General features: G+C 50.5%; 1 protein-coding gene across 2 annotated transcripts in view; it reads right to left on the bottom strand.

Moving 5' to 3' along the window:
* Positions 1-14,775, bottom strand: part of FAM83E (family with sequence similarity 83 member E) — a 35,892-nt gene extending 21,117 nt beyond the window's left edge. The window contains exons 1-2 of one of the 2 annotated variants that reach the window (XM_083707767.1): positions 14,677-14,775; positions 558-888 (exon numbers count right to left, since the gene is read on the bottom strand). The gene's annotated coding sequence lies outside the window, so the exon portion shown is untranslated. Of the gene's footprint in view, positions 1-557; positions 889-14,676 lie in introns of those variants that run through there. The other variant, XM_083707768.1, reaches the window with a different exon arrangement.
* Between the last annotated feature and the right edge of the window lie 540 nt (positions 14,776-15,315).

The raw sequence follows: 15,315 nt of genomic DNA, 5'->3' as shown, positions 1-15,315 counted from the left end.
GTCTGTGACAGGAACTGATGCAGCAATAGGGAAAGTTTGCCCAACCTGTTGAATTTCTGCCAGCTTTAAAAGCACAAGAGCCACCCAAGCAAATGGGGAAAGGCAGGGAGGGGGGAAGCTGTGATTCTAATCCATTAAAAAGCCTCCCCCCAGGGTGACGGATTATAAGAAGTTGTAGCATAGATGCCGTTTACAATTGCAGAGAAGGCCGGTAACACAACTTCTGCCTTTGATACAGCTATTAAAGGTCCCCTACCTATTGTACAACTGGGTCACATCATTTTCCTCTCCAGCAGCCTGTGTTCTTCCATCCTTCGTTCCTCTCCTTAACTCTGTAGGACTCAAATCTCCCTTCTCCAAAAACGCATGAGACCTAACTTAATAGCTGCTCCCCCAAGTTACTTAGGTGGTGTTGTTTTCTGCTTTTACCAACACTGCAGACACCAGCTCCTTTGCGAAGGAGTAACAAGCAAAAACCTCATGCTCTCCGCCCACCCTTTCTTCTAGGAGACCTCGCTAAACTATCCAGTTCATTCTTCCTTTTTCACACCGCATACCTGCTTGCTTAGGAGTTCCGGGTGTATATCCTCTTTTAAGTCCCCTGTTTATTGCTCTTCCTCATGAGAGAGCGAGAGATGCTGTATCCAGGACTGTGCTCAGAGGGAAGCCACGGAATGCCCAACACACACACACTCACTCTCTGTCCAAAACGACTTTTGGAGTTGTCTTCAGCAGCTGCCCTTCCTCCGCTTGTTGCCAGGTGGAGAGTAGAAGCAGCTCACTGATCCCGGAAGCCCAGGGATTGATTATTTGCAAAGCACCTGTTAGGATTCTGGCTGCCAAGGTAGCTTAGAGGAATCGCCCTCCCCTGTAAGCAAACAATGCAGCCTGCGGAGAATTTTAATTAATGAGACAATTGCATACCAAGCAGGGGTGGGGTAGGAGAGAGGTGAGCTCTGGTTGTCCCCTTCATTTGCATGACTAGGGGTGTAGGCAACACCCCCTCTTTTCTCCTTGGCTCTTGTGATATCTGCATGATCAGATCACACTTGGAGCCATGTCTCCAGACACAGGGCATTTATGCACAAACATTGCTTTGGAGTGTGGGTGGTAATACGCATTTAGTTCCCATTTGTTGCACCTGTATGCACTGTATACCTCAAGGCTGCATGAAGGTGATTGTCCGCTTCTCAAGAGCACTGATTGGCTGCTTTCTGTGGTGTCATTCATTGTGAGTGATATAACTTCCCCTTTGTCCAAGTACCCATACGGTTTTGGAAATTTTTAAAATTTAATTTACATATCCTTAATTCTGCAGATGTTGTGTTCTCCTAGTCAACGATTTGGTGGTTGTGCTCATCTACCATTTCATTATAAATTGTGAAAGGGCAGTAAATCGACCCCACTCCGATGCTCCACCAGTTTGGGAATTTTAAACCTCTTTGGAGACTGTGAACAGGCCATAACTTACCAATAGCAAAGCATCTGCTTTGCTTGGAAGTCCAACTCTGAGGGCCTTCTGACAATTCCCTCACTGCCAGAAGTGAGGTTACAGGGAACCAGGCAGAGGGCCTTCTTGGTAGTGGCTCCCGCCCTGTGGAACGCCCTCCCATCAGATGTCAAGGAAATAAACAACCATATGGCTTTTAGAAGACATCTGAAGCAGCCCTGTATAGGGACGTTTTTAATGTTTGATGCTTTACTGTGTTTTTAACATTTTGTTGGGAGCCGCCTAGTGTGGCTGGGGCAATCCTGTCAGATGGGTGGCATATAAATAATAAAATTATGATGATATTGATGCAGAAGATTCCAGATTCAATTCCTGGCCTGCAGGTCAGGCTGGGGGACCACCCTGACTGAAATCCTGGATTGCTGCTGCCAGTCAGTGTATACAGCACTGAGCTAGAATGAGCAACAGAAGCAAAGCAACCATCTTGCACTAATATGTTGCTTATATGTGCAGATAGGGATAGTGTGTTACTGTTATAAACAACTTTTGCAGAGACCTTTCCAAAAGCAATTGCAACATTACCAGCATTCTGGTCTCTCATGGGGCCACCCCATTTCCCTTCTCAACCGTTCTGTCTGCCCAGGGAGATGTCCTACTACATAATTTGTTAATCAAATGGATCATCCTTTAAAATTTCTCTCTATCGCACACACACGCCTGTGTTTTGAATATATTTGGGCTTCATCTCTCTTCTACCTCCCTCCCATCTATCTCTTCTATACACAGGGTCCTTTCTCAGAGGGAGACCACCAGGCTTCTTGCTTGGGTGCTGGCTCTGTTTACCCATCCCAGGATACAGCAGATAGCATTCTGCAATAAACTGTGAAAAAATACAGCAATTTGCAAGAGCCCATCTGAGCCCAAGCCATGAATAACTTGAATGGGAGCTGGCTTTTCTGCCAATGTTCCTGGTGTTGAAAAAAACAAAAAAAATTCACATTTGGGGTTACTCACTGGCATGAGGAAACTATGCCCCGATCCTAGTAGAAAGAACACGATACTCTCTGTTTGTGGCTCCAAGGAGGTGGATAATTGTCAACATTGCATACCAGTTTACTCTCTTTGGAAAGAATTGCTTATAGATCTTCTGCTCATACAACCACCACAGTCCTGAGCTTTTACTAAATGGCAAACGATAATGTTCAAATTGGGTCTGTTTGTGGTGGCAGCTGCAAAAATCAGATGCAATTTTGTTAAATTAAATCTGTGTTACTGAGAAAATCATCTAAAGTAATCAGCTGCCTATGTTATTCTTCATTTGTTTTTCTAGTTGCTGTTATTTGCATCATTATGCCACCTGTCAAAACTTTCTTTCTATTTATTGTTTTTCTGTCCGAGTTATTTGTTACAGCAGTTTTTGCCATTTAAAACAAGGTGTTTGTACAGGCTGTTTACTTTGGGATTATTGCTCAGGTTTAATTTTATTTATTTATTTATTTATAAATGCACTCCTACAATCTGTTTGTTTTCTGATCATTACTCTGGTTTAGATTGGTTTTTTATTTATAGATGTATTTTCTGTCAGCAATCCTACAGGTGCAGGGAGAGTGTTCAGTGCTGTCAGGGTTTCAGGGACAGAGAGCGAGGGGGAGGGGTCCCAGGGCGACGAGGAAGAGGACGACGACGACCCGAGGTTGTCAGTGAGTCCGTCAAGTGAATCCGAGGATTCCCAAAAGGGAGCCCCCCTGGTCAGGCCAAGGGGCAGTAGAGAGGGAGGCAGTCAGAAGCAGGGGAACGAAGGGGGAATCCCCAGTGGGGGCTGGAGATCGGGACCGGCCTCTCCGTCGGAACGGAGTGAAGGGGGTGGAGTTGCCAGTGTGTCAGAAAGAGCAGAACAGGAAGCAGAGAGGGGAAGGAGTTCGGAGCAAAACGTCCTGCCGGAAGGGGAGGAGTGTAGTACCGAGAGTAGCGTAACGGTCGAAAGGAAGGTCAGAGGCAACGTACGCGCGCCAAGTTCAAATGTGGAGGCGCGCGGAAATGAGGAGAGCCCTGAGGAGGAGCCTGGTCCCAAATCACGAAGGAGGGGGGAGCAGGCGGCAGAAGACTCAGCCTCGGGGGAGTCCCGGAGGGAGGGAGCACAGGGGGGCAGGAAGACCCTGCGGAAAAGGAAAGAGAGGAAAAGGTGGAGCAGTACAAGCCTCTTAAGCTGGTGCAGGGGCGGGACTGACTCAGAGGGGACTTCTAACATCTAAGGGTAACAGATGCGGAGCCACGGAGCTTGGATGTAACGACAACAATGTTCTTCAATAAAACCTTTTGTATATATCTTGGACTGGACTTTGGTCTCTTGTGAGCTGGGACCTCGGGTGACTCTGACAGTAAGTCCCCTCTCCCAAAGAACGCAATTTTTTTTTTTGCAAAGCTCACAAACGGTGACAGCCATGAGTGCGGAGGATCAGCTGACAGCACTGCGAACTACAGTTTCCGAACTCACCGCTGCAGTCCTTGCGTCTCAGAAGAAGCATGACGAAATGGAGAAGCGCTGCCAAGACCTGCAAACAAGGTGGGAGCGTGCAAGCAGGGAAGGGTTCCCAGGGTCCAGATCAGAGGGAATTGGACTTGGAAGGCGGGGGGGCAGCCTAGTCACCCACTTCGATGGGAACCTGAAGCACTACCCCAGTTTCAGAGCAGACGTTTTGTATGCATTGCACTTGCTTCGTCATGACTTTAAAGATGAGGAGGAGAAAGTGGGGTTTATTGTTTCTCACTTGTATGGGGCGGCCAGAGACTGGTTGCGCAATTTGTGGCGTGAAGATGGCCCTGCCCGCCGCGATTCTGATGAATTCATTAAAGCGATGGATGCCTGCTTCCAGTCAACCGTAGATTTGGATCTTGCACGCAGGGAGATATTTGGACTGCGGCAAGACAAAGCCACTGTGCGTCAGTACCATTCCAGATTTTTTGCTTTACTGACTGCGTTACGCTGGGAGAAAGACTGCACACCTGTGAGGGATTTGTTCTGGGAGGGTCTCAGCGGTCCCATAAAGGACGAACTTGCCAGGGGAGACAGACCTCAGACCCTGGAGGAGGTGGTGCAGAGGGCTCTGGCGATTGGGATACGTCACGAGGGACGTCCTTGGCACAATGAGGAAGAACGTCAGGTGCGTCCACCAGTGAGGACGTCTTCTTTCATCCCCAGGGAGTTCAGTCAGTCACATCCCTCGCCGCTGGGGAGGCAGGGGGAGGAGCCGATGGAACTTGGTGGTGCTAAGGCTCAAGCAACAGCCAGAGCCCCAGCTTCCGGTGCAGTAAAGGCGAAGCCTCCTAGAGGGACCAGGAAGTGTTACATTTGCGACAGTGCACTGCACATGGCGAAAGAGTGCCCCCAGAGGCTCCAGAAACACACTGCAGCTTTAGCAACGGTAGCAGCAGAAGTGATCCGAGAAGAGGAGCCTCAGGGGAAACGAAAGTGCCTGGCTGTAAGCACGAATGCTGGGGCTCAGCCAGGCGGATCTATAGAACAGTCCCCAGTGTCTTTGCAACCCACAGACCCTTTACCACCCAAGCCAGCGGTGCAGCTCACCGCAACTCTTCAGTTGCCAAATGGGACCACCCTAGAAGTGCCCATCACGATCGATTCTGGGAGCAACGCCGATTTCGTGGGGATGCAATTCGTCAAGCAGCATCGCATAGCGCTTCTGCCCGCCACAACGCCTCTGAACGTAGTCACGGTGGATGGCAGGAAATTGCTTGGAGGGCAAGTTGTGCAACAGACACCTCCCATGGTGATGCGGATAGGAGATCACCGAGAAGTCATTAGCTTCAATGTCACCCACCTGTCTGACACGCCTATAGTATTAGGCATGAGTTGGCTGGAGAGACACAGTCCTGCTGTAGCGTGGTACCAACGCCAGATCACCTTTTGCTCATCGTACTGTGCTCAAAATTGCATCCAGTCCTGCCAGGAGGAGGGGGCTGAGCAGCAGCTGCGACTTGGCATGGTGCAGGCAGTACCTAGCAAGTACGAAGGGTTCCTGGAGGTTTTCTGCGAGAAGGAAGCTGACCAGTTGCCGCCCCACAGACCTTATGATTGTGCCATCGACCTGGTGCCGGGGGCGCAGTTGCCGACTGCAAAACTGTATTCCATGTCTGAGGACGAGATGCAAGAGCTCAGGGAGTTCATAGAGCACAATTTGAAGCGTGGATTCATCCGGGAATCGAAAGCAGTGGGGGGCAGTCCTGTGTTCTTTGTAAAGAAGAAGGACACGCCCCAAAAAAGACTCATTGTGGACTATAGGTTCATAAACAGTATGACCAAGCCCAAGGCCTTCCCCATGCCCAAGATAGATGATCTCCTAGCAACCGTGAGGAAGGGGAAGATCTTCACCAAATTGGATCTGCGTGGAGTGTATAACCTCATACGTATCCGGGAGGGCGATGAGTGGAAGACGGCCATGTTCACGCCTCTGGGCACGTATGAATACAGAGTTATGCCGTTTGGTCTCCAAAATGGATCTCACGTCTTCCAAGCCTTTATGCATCACGTGCTAGCGGGACTTCTCTACAAGAAATGTGTGTGTTTCCTCGACGACATCCTGATCTTTTCGGAAATGGAAGAGGCCCATGAGAAGGACGTAAAAGAAGTCCTGCAGAGACTACGGGAGAACAGGCTCTACGCCAAGTTAGAGAAGTGCCAGTTTGATGTGACGGAGGTGGATTTCCTAGGCTACAAGCTGTCCGACAAGGGGCTCGCCATGGACAGCGTCAAGGTCCGCGCGGTGTTGGACTGGAAGAGCCCACGCAATCGGAAGGAAGTCCAGAGATTCATCGGCTTCGCCAACTTCTACCGCAAATTCATCAGAGGTTTTGCAAAGGAGACGGCAGCGATCACGGACACTCTGAGTTCCAAGAAGAAGAGGTTCGTGTGGACGGAACAGGCGGAGCGCTCTTTTTGGAAGCTTAAAAGCCTTTTCGCCTCCGAGGAGCAGCTGCTGCACGTGAATCCAGGCAGGCCCATGCGAGTGGAGACCGACGTGTCAGACAGAGCGGTTGGAGCCGTACTCCTGCAAGAAGATCCACATGGAAACTGGAGACCCGGTGCCTTTTACTCCCGAAAGCTCAGCAAGGCGGAGCAAAACTACACTATATGGGACAGGGAGCTGTTAGCCATTCACGCAGCTTTCAAAGCGTGGCGACACTTCCTCATAGGAGCCAAGCACACAGTACAGGTCCGCACGGATCACAAGAACCTAGAGTATTGGCGCACGGCGAAGCTCCAAAGCCAGAGACACATGCGCTGGGCGGAATTCTTCGCGGATTTCGACTTTCGGATAGAGTACATCCCAGGAGATTCCAACGTTATAGCCGATGCGCTATCCAGGAAACCGCAATATCTCGATGAAGCGGCGCCAGTAGCAGCCAAGCACATTTTTGCACCGCAGGCGTGGTCGTGCGCTGCCATCACAGTAGATCTGGACGCGGTGCGACGCGCGTTACAAGTGGATCAGTTCGCACAGTCCAAAATGGAGTTGCGCAGAGGTGTGCAGAGTGGCGAAGAGTTCCAACTACGCGACGGACTGCTAACTCGCAAAGGTGCCCTCTACGTGCCAAGCGACGAGCTTCGCGCAAAGGTTCTGCAGCAGTTGCACGACGCCCCCAGTGCTGGCCACTTCGGTAAGGAGAGGACAATAGAACTGGTGGCAAGGGACTTTTGGTGGCCCCGGATGCGCGGAGAGGTAGCGGATTACGTCGCCAGGTGTGACACTTGTCAGAGGTTCAAGCCAGTACACCAGAAGCCAGCGGGGCTGTTGGAACCGCTGGAAACGCCACAGCAACCGTGAGAGAGGGTAGCCCTGGACTTCGTTACTGACCTGCCCAGCTCCAGAGGGAAGACGGCGGTACTGGTGGTTGTGGACCTGTTCACCAAGATGGCGCACTTCATTCCGTGCGCAAAGGTGGCGACGGCGGAACAGACTGCCAAACTCTTCATTGATCACGTGTTCAAGGTGCATGGGCTGCCGCAGTCCATCCTGTCCGACAGGGGGCGCCAGTTTGTTTCCAATTTTTGGCAGAAGCTTTTAGGTATCCTGAACGTCAAGATCAACCTTACGTCGGCGAGACACCCACAGACCAACGGCCAAGCTGAGAGGGTCAACGCGATCATGCAGCAGTACCTGAGATGTTACGCCAATCAGCGACCCGCAGCTTGGGTGGACTACCTGCCGATGGCAGAGTTTGCCTATAACAACACGAAGCACGCGTCCACGGGGGTGACGCCGTTCTTCGCGAACAACGGTCGTCATCCCAGAACCTTCCCGGGGTTCGGGGCACCGAGAGAGGGGGTGCCGCAAGAAGCCGACCAGTTTGCAGCGGAGCTGCAGGAGGTGCACGAAGAGTTGCGGAGACATTTGGAGCTGGCCAAGCAAGCATATAAGGTGCAGGCAGACAAAAACAGGAGAGCGGGGGAGGAGATCCAGGTGGGGGACTGGGTGTGGTTAGCGGCCCAAGCGATGCCAGCCAAGTCGTTGGCCAAGAAGAAGCTAGGGCACAGGCAGTTAGGGCCGTACCAGGTGGAGGCTAAGATCAACCCTGTAGCCTTTCGACTAGCCCTCCCCGAAGGTTCCAGAGTGCATCCGGTATTTCATAGGTCGGTGCTCACCCCCTACAAGGCACCGCACAGGTTTCAGGAGTCTGAAACAGTCCCGCAACTACACACTAAGTTACAGGAGAGGGAGAGGGCGCCTAGGGCCGAACCACTCAACGAGGTCACAGAAATCCTGGACTCGAGATGGGGGGAAGAGGGGGTAGAATACTTTCTAGCCACAGAGGGCACTCCAGCCAGTGCCAACGGTTGGGTGCCGGGCTACGCTTTAGACGAACCTCTTCTAAAAGACGAGTTCCATGCCCTTTTCCCGCATAGACCCATGCCAGCCGAGTACTTTGATGACTGGCTCTTTACGCCCACACTCTCAGACAGTACTTTCCGGGGTTTTTCTTCAGCCGAGGAGAGAACGCCAGAATCTAGCCCGCCCAGGGGATCGTGCTCAGGGGTGGACACAGAACCCTCTTATTGGTGGGACGAGCAACCAGAGGAGGACTGGCGCAGGAAATGGCTGACGGGACCTTGGCCGGCAGCACCAGACGAGGTACCAATGGAAGAGGGAGAAGAGAACACTTTGGGTCAAGAACCCGAATTCGAACACTCATACACCGAACTGCAAGCAGAGGATATGGAGGTACACAACCTGTATCCTGCATCCACCTCCGAAGAGCTGCAGCTCCTACAACCTGCACCCGATGGGCGGGAGGGGGGAAGGGGGGGCTTCGAGGGGGGGATGGATGTCAGGGTTTCAGGGACAGAGAGCGAGGGGGAGGGGTCCCAGGGCGACGAGGAAGAGGACGACGACGACCCGAGGTTGTCAGTGAGTCCGTCAAGTGAATCCGAGGATTCCCAAAAGGGAGCCCCCCTGGTCAGGCCAAGGGGCAGTAGAGAGGGAGGCAGTCAGAAGCAGGGGAACGAAGGGGGAATCCCCAGTGGGGGCTGGAGATCGGGACCGGCCTCTCCGTCGGAACGGAGTGAAGGGGGTGGAGTTGCCAGTGTGTCAGAAAGAGCAGAACAGGAAGCAGAGAGGGGAAGGAGTTCGGAGCAAAACGTCCTGCCGGAAGGGGAGGAGTGTAGTACCGAGAGTAGCGTAACGGTCGAAAGGAAGGTCAGAGGCAACGTACGCGCGCCAAGTTCAAATGTGGAGGCGCGCGGAAATGAGGAGAGCCCTGAGGAGGAGCCTGGTCCCAAAGCACAAAGGAGGGGGGAGCAGGCGGCAGAAGACTCAGCCTCGGGGGAGTCCCGGAGGGAGGGAGCACAGGGGGGCAGGAAGACCCTGCGGAAAAGGAAAGAGAGGAAAAGGTGGAGCAGTACAAGCCTCTTAAGCTGGTGCAGGGGCGGGACTGACTCAGAGGGGACTTCTAACATCTAAGGGTAACAGATGCGGAGCCACGGAGCTTGGATGTAACGACAACAATGTTCTTCAATAAAACCTTTTGTATATATCTTGGACTGGACTTTGGTCTCTTGTGAGCTGGGACCTCGGGTGACTCTGACAAGTGCCCTTGGGAGAGCGTTATAAAGTTCAGGTTGAAAGTGTGTTTTGACTATATGCAATTTTGGGTTTATGCGCTATTCCCAGAATGTAATCCCTGCATAAGTTGTTTCTTTTGAACCAGCCTGCAAGCAAAGCAAAGGACAAGGATGGTTATCGTTTACACACCTTAAGTAATAATATGCCATTATACTAGTTTTTGTCTTCCGCCACAGATAAATGACACTAAACTCCAGTCCAGGCCCTCTTGGTCCCAGAATATTTCACATTTACATTTCAACAGTTTCCTTATCCTGGTACTTACTGGGTAGATATACACATGGCTGGGGAAAGGGGTGGGGATTGTGAGGTTAGACTGAGGGAAAGGAAATGCAGAAAAGTACAGACATTGTTAAGTAACTAATTAGCAGCAGCAATTTGCAAATCATAAAGTGGAGTGGCTGTACATGTCCCAGAATTCTTTGCAACTCTCTAGGGCAGATGTGTATAAGTTCCTCTACAATGAAGTTGATGGATGGCTGCAATGATAACTGGTTTTTCTGAGATGGGCTCCATGATAGTTATATACACAACATCCAGGATTATAGGCAGCATGCCAGAGAATACTGACTGCTGGAACAACAGGAGAATTTGTCCTATTTGTGGGCTTCTCATAGGCATCCACTGACGGCTGAGGGAAGATAGATGCCCAGCTGGCTGGATCTTTAGTCTGATCCATCAAGCCTCTCCTTAAGTCCTTACGGCTTCCCCAAATGAAGTCTGAAACTCACAGACCTAAAGCACTGATTCCTTGCCAATGCTATAGGGACAAAGAAAGCAGCATGACCTGTTCCGTAGAGATAATCTAACCAGGAAAATGAGAAACGACCAAACCCAAATCTGACCTTTAATCCTAGTGGTGGTGAAACAAAAATGTAAAACTATCTGGGAATCTGGAAGCATTTTTATTGAGTATTTTTCTTTTTTAACCAGCACCAGGAAGCAAACTGCACCCCCAGCAAAGGAAAAAACACAACACCTAACTAACTGCAAGGCAGGTAGAACCTGTTGTGTGAAATCTTTTCCTTCTACGGCCGCTTCCTGAATCTTCCAAGGAACTCTAGTGTTGTGGTTTCAAGACATACGTGGCCACTTACCATCCATCTTGCTGGACTTGGGGACTCTCTGCAAGGACTCACAAATCCAGTGGCCCCCATTTGTTGCAGGATTTTTTTTGCTGAATTAAATTTATTTGGACAGCGGCATATTACTGCACAGCAGGGGTTTGGACTAGATGATTCTCAGAGTCCCTTCCAAATCTATGATTCTATTATTCTTAGTAAACCTTTTAGATGGATATTGGCCATTGGGCTGCCATATAATATAATGCCATATAAAATGCTTGTACCGAACCACCATTTTAATTTAGAAGAAGAGGAGTTTGGATTTGATATCCTGCTTTATCACTACCCGAAGGAGTCTCAAAGCGGCTAACATTCTCCTTTCCCTTCCTCCCCCACAACAAACCCTCTGTGAGGTGAGTGGGGCTGAGAGACTTCAAAGAAGTGTGACTGGCCCAAGGTCACCCAGCAGCTGCATGTGGAGGAGCGGGGAAGCAAACCCGGTTCACCAGATTACGAGTCCACCGCTCTTAACCACTACCAGCAAATTGCAGAAAAGCAATGCATCAGTAGCCCTTAAAGGCTTTAGCCATGTTAATAGGCAGGAGAAAGTGCGTGACCTTTGGTGTCTAGCTATCTGGCACTCAGATTTAGCACATCACACACACACACACACACACACACACACACACACTATAATTCACTCGCAAAGGAGCCCAACTTGCCAGCTGCCTTCCTTTGATCTAGCAGTTCAGGTGTGGCAGGAGTTATTTTCATGAGTTTGCAGCAAGGCTGTCCTAATTATGAGGCGGGGTAAAGGCACTGCAGGTAGAAGACTGTAGCAGCAATAAATTTTATCTTGAATATGCATCTCCTGGGCCCTAACTTTCCCAACTCTAGTGGAGGGGGGGCATAACATTCAAGATAGCACCGTGGACATGCTTACTGCTCAGCACTCCCAGGTTTCCTAGAGCAGTGATTTTGTTAAAAAAGCCGCTTCCTTGAAGCAAATATAAGAGATGGGCAGGCAACAAGGTATGGGTGGGAGCAGTGGCGTAGCGTGGGGGGTGCAGGGGGGGCTGGCCGCACCGGGCGCAACATCTGAGGGGGGGTGCGCTCACACTCGCAGCTCTCTGACCCTACTAAAATCCACAGGTTAGGGGGCACAAATTACTTGCCTTGCCCCGGGTGCTGACAACCCACGCTATGCCACTGGGTGGGAGAGTGAGAATACGAGACAGAGGAAGCTTTTAGACTGTCACTATTTCTGGGTGGGATTCAGTCACAGACCAGCAAATTCAGGTTGCACAATTATAGTTGATTGGAAGGGCTTGTGCAACAAATCCACTTCTCCAAAAGATCAGTCTTTTTGCAATAAGGAATGTGAGTGGGAAATGCACTGGAAAGTGCGCAATAACATTGAACCTCGAAAACAAATCAGAATGAAAACTCATTAATTAGCCACTGTTGTCTCATCTCCCTGAAAACAAATCGGAATATATGCTCAATAAAGCAGGTTGTCTGGAAGCATCCAGAGGCTGGCTCGGAAGAGTCAGGACAGAACAATAAATGGCTGTGGCTGCAGTGGCGTAGTGTGGGGGGTGCAGGGGGGCCCGGCCGCACCGGGCGCAACATCTGGGGGTTAGGGTTAGGGGGCCCAAATCCACGGGTTAGGGGGCGCAAATTACTTGCCTTGCCCCGGGTGCTGACAACCCACGCTACGCCACTGTGTAGCTAAAGGGCAGCAAGAGGAAGATCACACGAGTCAAGAAACTTACCAGTTATGGGGGCTGATGTTACATGCTGCTATTCCTTACCATGCACAAAGAAGATTGTGAGGTCAGCTTCAAGTACCAAATTAAGGTGTACAGCTCAAGAGTCCTTTTTCTTTGGAGTGATACCTCTAAACATTTTGTGAATCTAGGTTTGGCCTTATTGAGGGGCAGTATTTCAACATGGGAGAAAAGCAATGACAAACCAAGACAGCATCCTAAAAAGCAGAGACATCACCTTACCAACAAAGGTCCGTATAGTAAAAGCTATGGTTTTCCCAGTAGTGATGTATGGAAGTGAAAGCTGGACCATAAAGAAGGCTGATCGCCGAAGAATTGATGCTTTTCAATTATGGTGCTGGAGGAGACTCTTGAGAGTCCCATGGACTGCAAGAAGATCAAACCTATCCATTCTTAAGGAAATCAGCCCTGAGTGCTCACTGGAAGGACAGATCCTGAAGCTGAGGCTCCAATACTTTGGCCACCTCATGAGAAGAGAAGACTCCCTGGAAAAGACCCTGATGTTGGGAAAGATGGAGGGCACAAGGAGAAGGGGACGACAGAGGACGAGATGGTTGGACAGTGTTCTCGAAGCTACTAGCGTGAGTTTGACGAAACTGCGGGAGGCAGTGGAAGACAGAAGTGGCTGGCGTGCTCTGGTCCATGGGATCACGAAGAGTCGGACACGACTAAACGACTAAACAACAACATTTCAATATGAGTAGGAGAATGAGAGGACCCCTAAACATTTTTTTAGAAAACACTGCAGCTCAAGCCCCAGAGAGCACGAATTTAGGCCCAGTTCATGTTTCACCGGTGCAATTTGGCACTGGCGGTGGAAGTAACCTTTTTGTTGTTATTGATCGTGGTGATGATCTGTCTTTACTAAATTTGTACGGTGGCTTTCACCACAAAGGGCTTGAGGTGATTTACAGAAGGGTAAATCAAAACAACATTAAAAGCTATGGAAACCAACCCAAATAAAGCAAAGAACCATTAAAACACAAAAAGGGACAGAAAGACAACAGTGACAACAGACCCACACTAGCAACATGAAGGTGTCCATGCCTGTGGAACACCAGAATGAAAGGAGCCAAGCACACAGCTGATGGAAGGACATCCCACAGTTCTGGGGTAGCAACCGAGAAGGCCTTGTTTATTTGCCTGTAGTAGCATGACCTACTGCTGCAATATGGATCCCCTACCAGACAGCAGAAGTTTGGGGGACTGCTGTATGCTCAGCCATCTAGTCCTGAGAACCAGACCTCTTCTTTTTCACCTTAGGGCATGTTTTCATGGGGCTATTGACACAGAAATGTTGAGAAACAGAATCAAGGGAGTTGGCAGCCCTAACCAAAAAGAGTTCAGTAATTGACGATGGGATTACGCCTGTCTCCTTAAGCATTTTAGCATGCCCGTAGTGTCTGTCATTGAAGCAACACAAAAACGTTTCCTCAGGGTAAAATATTGTGTGAACATAACCAGAGAAAAGATTGGCTTCTTGGGCCTCCAGAGGGCTGCTGAAAGGAGGAGGAGGTGGAGAAAGAGGAAGTGGAGAAAGAACTGGCACTAAATCCAGGGCAGGCGTTACCTAGGTGTCAAACGCCCACGTGCCCATGATGGCAAGAAAATTGTCCTTTCAATGGCACTTCCTGCTAAGACCTGCCTAATTTACTTCTCGCTACAGGATCTGAAGACGTGTGCTGAAATTTCTTGAGATGAAAGGGGAGAAGGGTGGGGGGGAATTGATTTCTCCTGTGGAGGCAAACGAGCTAGGCCCAGCCCTGTTCCTGGGGTCTCTTCCCACTCCTGTCCTTCTGCAACTCCTCATGCCAGCATGGCATGGGGAGAAGTAGGTAGCGAACAAGAAAAGAGACCCTGTTGGTTACCGTGGCACTCCCATCACCATGGAAACTGGATGATATTGCACACACTGGGAAACATCAGCTAATTGAGCAAAATTGCCAATACCCAGCCCCCCTCCTCCAGGCCGGATAAGCTCAGGGTGGGAGTGAGGAATCCAATGTGGAACTTGCGAAAAGCAGGGATCCCTCGCCTGGCATTGCCATGTGGCTGCCTCTGGGCTGGGGGCGGCTGTTTATATGCAGAAAGAGTGTCATGAAATGCGATCTGGGGCCTTTCCTGTCTCAGAGAGATGGCTGCAGTCCAGGGGTGGCAGAGAGGCAGGCTAGGAAGAGCAGGGAGAAAGCCTCGGGTTGGAAGATTGGAAGGGGAGGGGGGCAGTGGATGTTGCTTACATGTCATATTTGAGGGTCCGAGGGAGAAGGGCAGGCATGGCGACTAGGCTGCAGCCTTTCCTACCCTGGCACCTCAGCGGATTCACTCTGGGAGCCCTTGACCTGAAATGTTGCAGCTGCCCTGCAGCCTGGAGCTGATCAAGAAGAGATCAGTGCATTTTCAAAGGTTACCCGGGCCCCCCAGGGGCACAGAGTCTCTCAGTGCAAGCAGCCGATTGCAGCTGCCATTCCAAAAGACAGTTTTGCAAGCGGGGGAGTGTTAGGGGAAGTTCTCTGGACAACACTTGTATGTTGAGGGCCATCTGAAGCTAGGAGAGACAATGCTTTTCGGCAGATAAATGTACATCCCTCCTTATGCACAGTCTGGTTGGGGTAGGGAATCGCACAGCAGCTCAAGGCAAGGAGCCGGCAACATCTGTGAGCATCAGATGCCATTTTGCCCTCTAGACTGGCATCATCCCTATGCCAAGCTGGTACCAGGATGTCAATTGACTTATCTTTATTGGCCAAGTCTCAGCCACCTACCAGAATGGTGACTGTGTGAAGTCCTTTCTCTGCGCTCGGCTACTTCCCACTGTCACAACTGGGATGAAGCTGCAGGAGTAACACACGGCTGCCTGCAGTTGGCTTTTCCTTTAG

The sequence above is a fragment of the Podarcis gaigeae genome, assembly GCF_964106915.1.
Source record: "Podarcis gaigeae genome assembly, chromosome: 13".
Lineage (NCBI taxonomy): Eukaryota > Metazoa > Chordata > Lepidosauria > Squamata > Lacertidae > Podarcis > Podarcis gaigeae.
The sequence above is the reverse complement of the archived record's forward strand: the minus strand, read 5'-3'. Positions and strand labels throughout refer to the sequence as shown.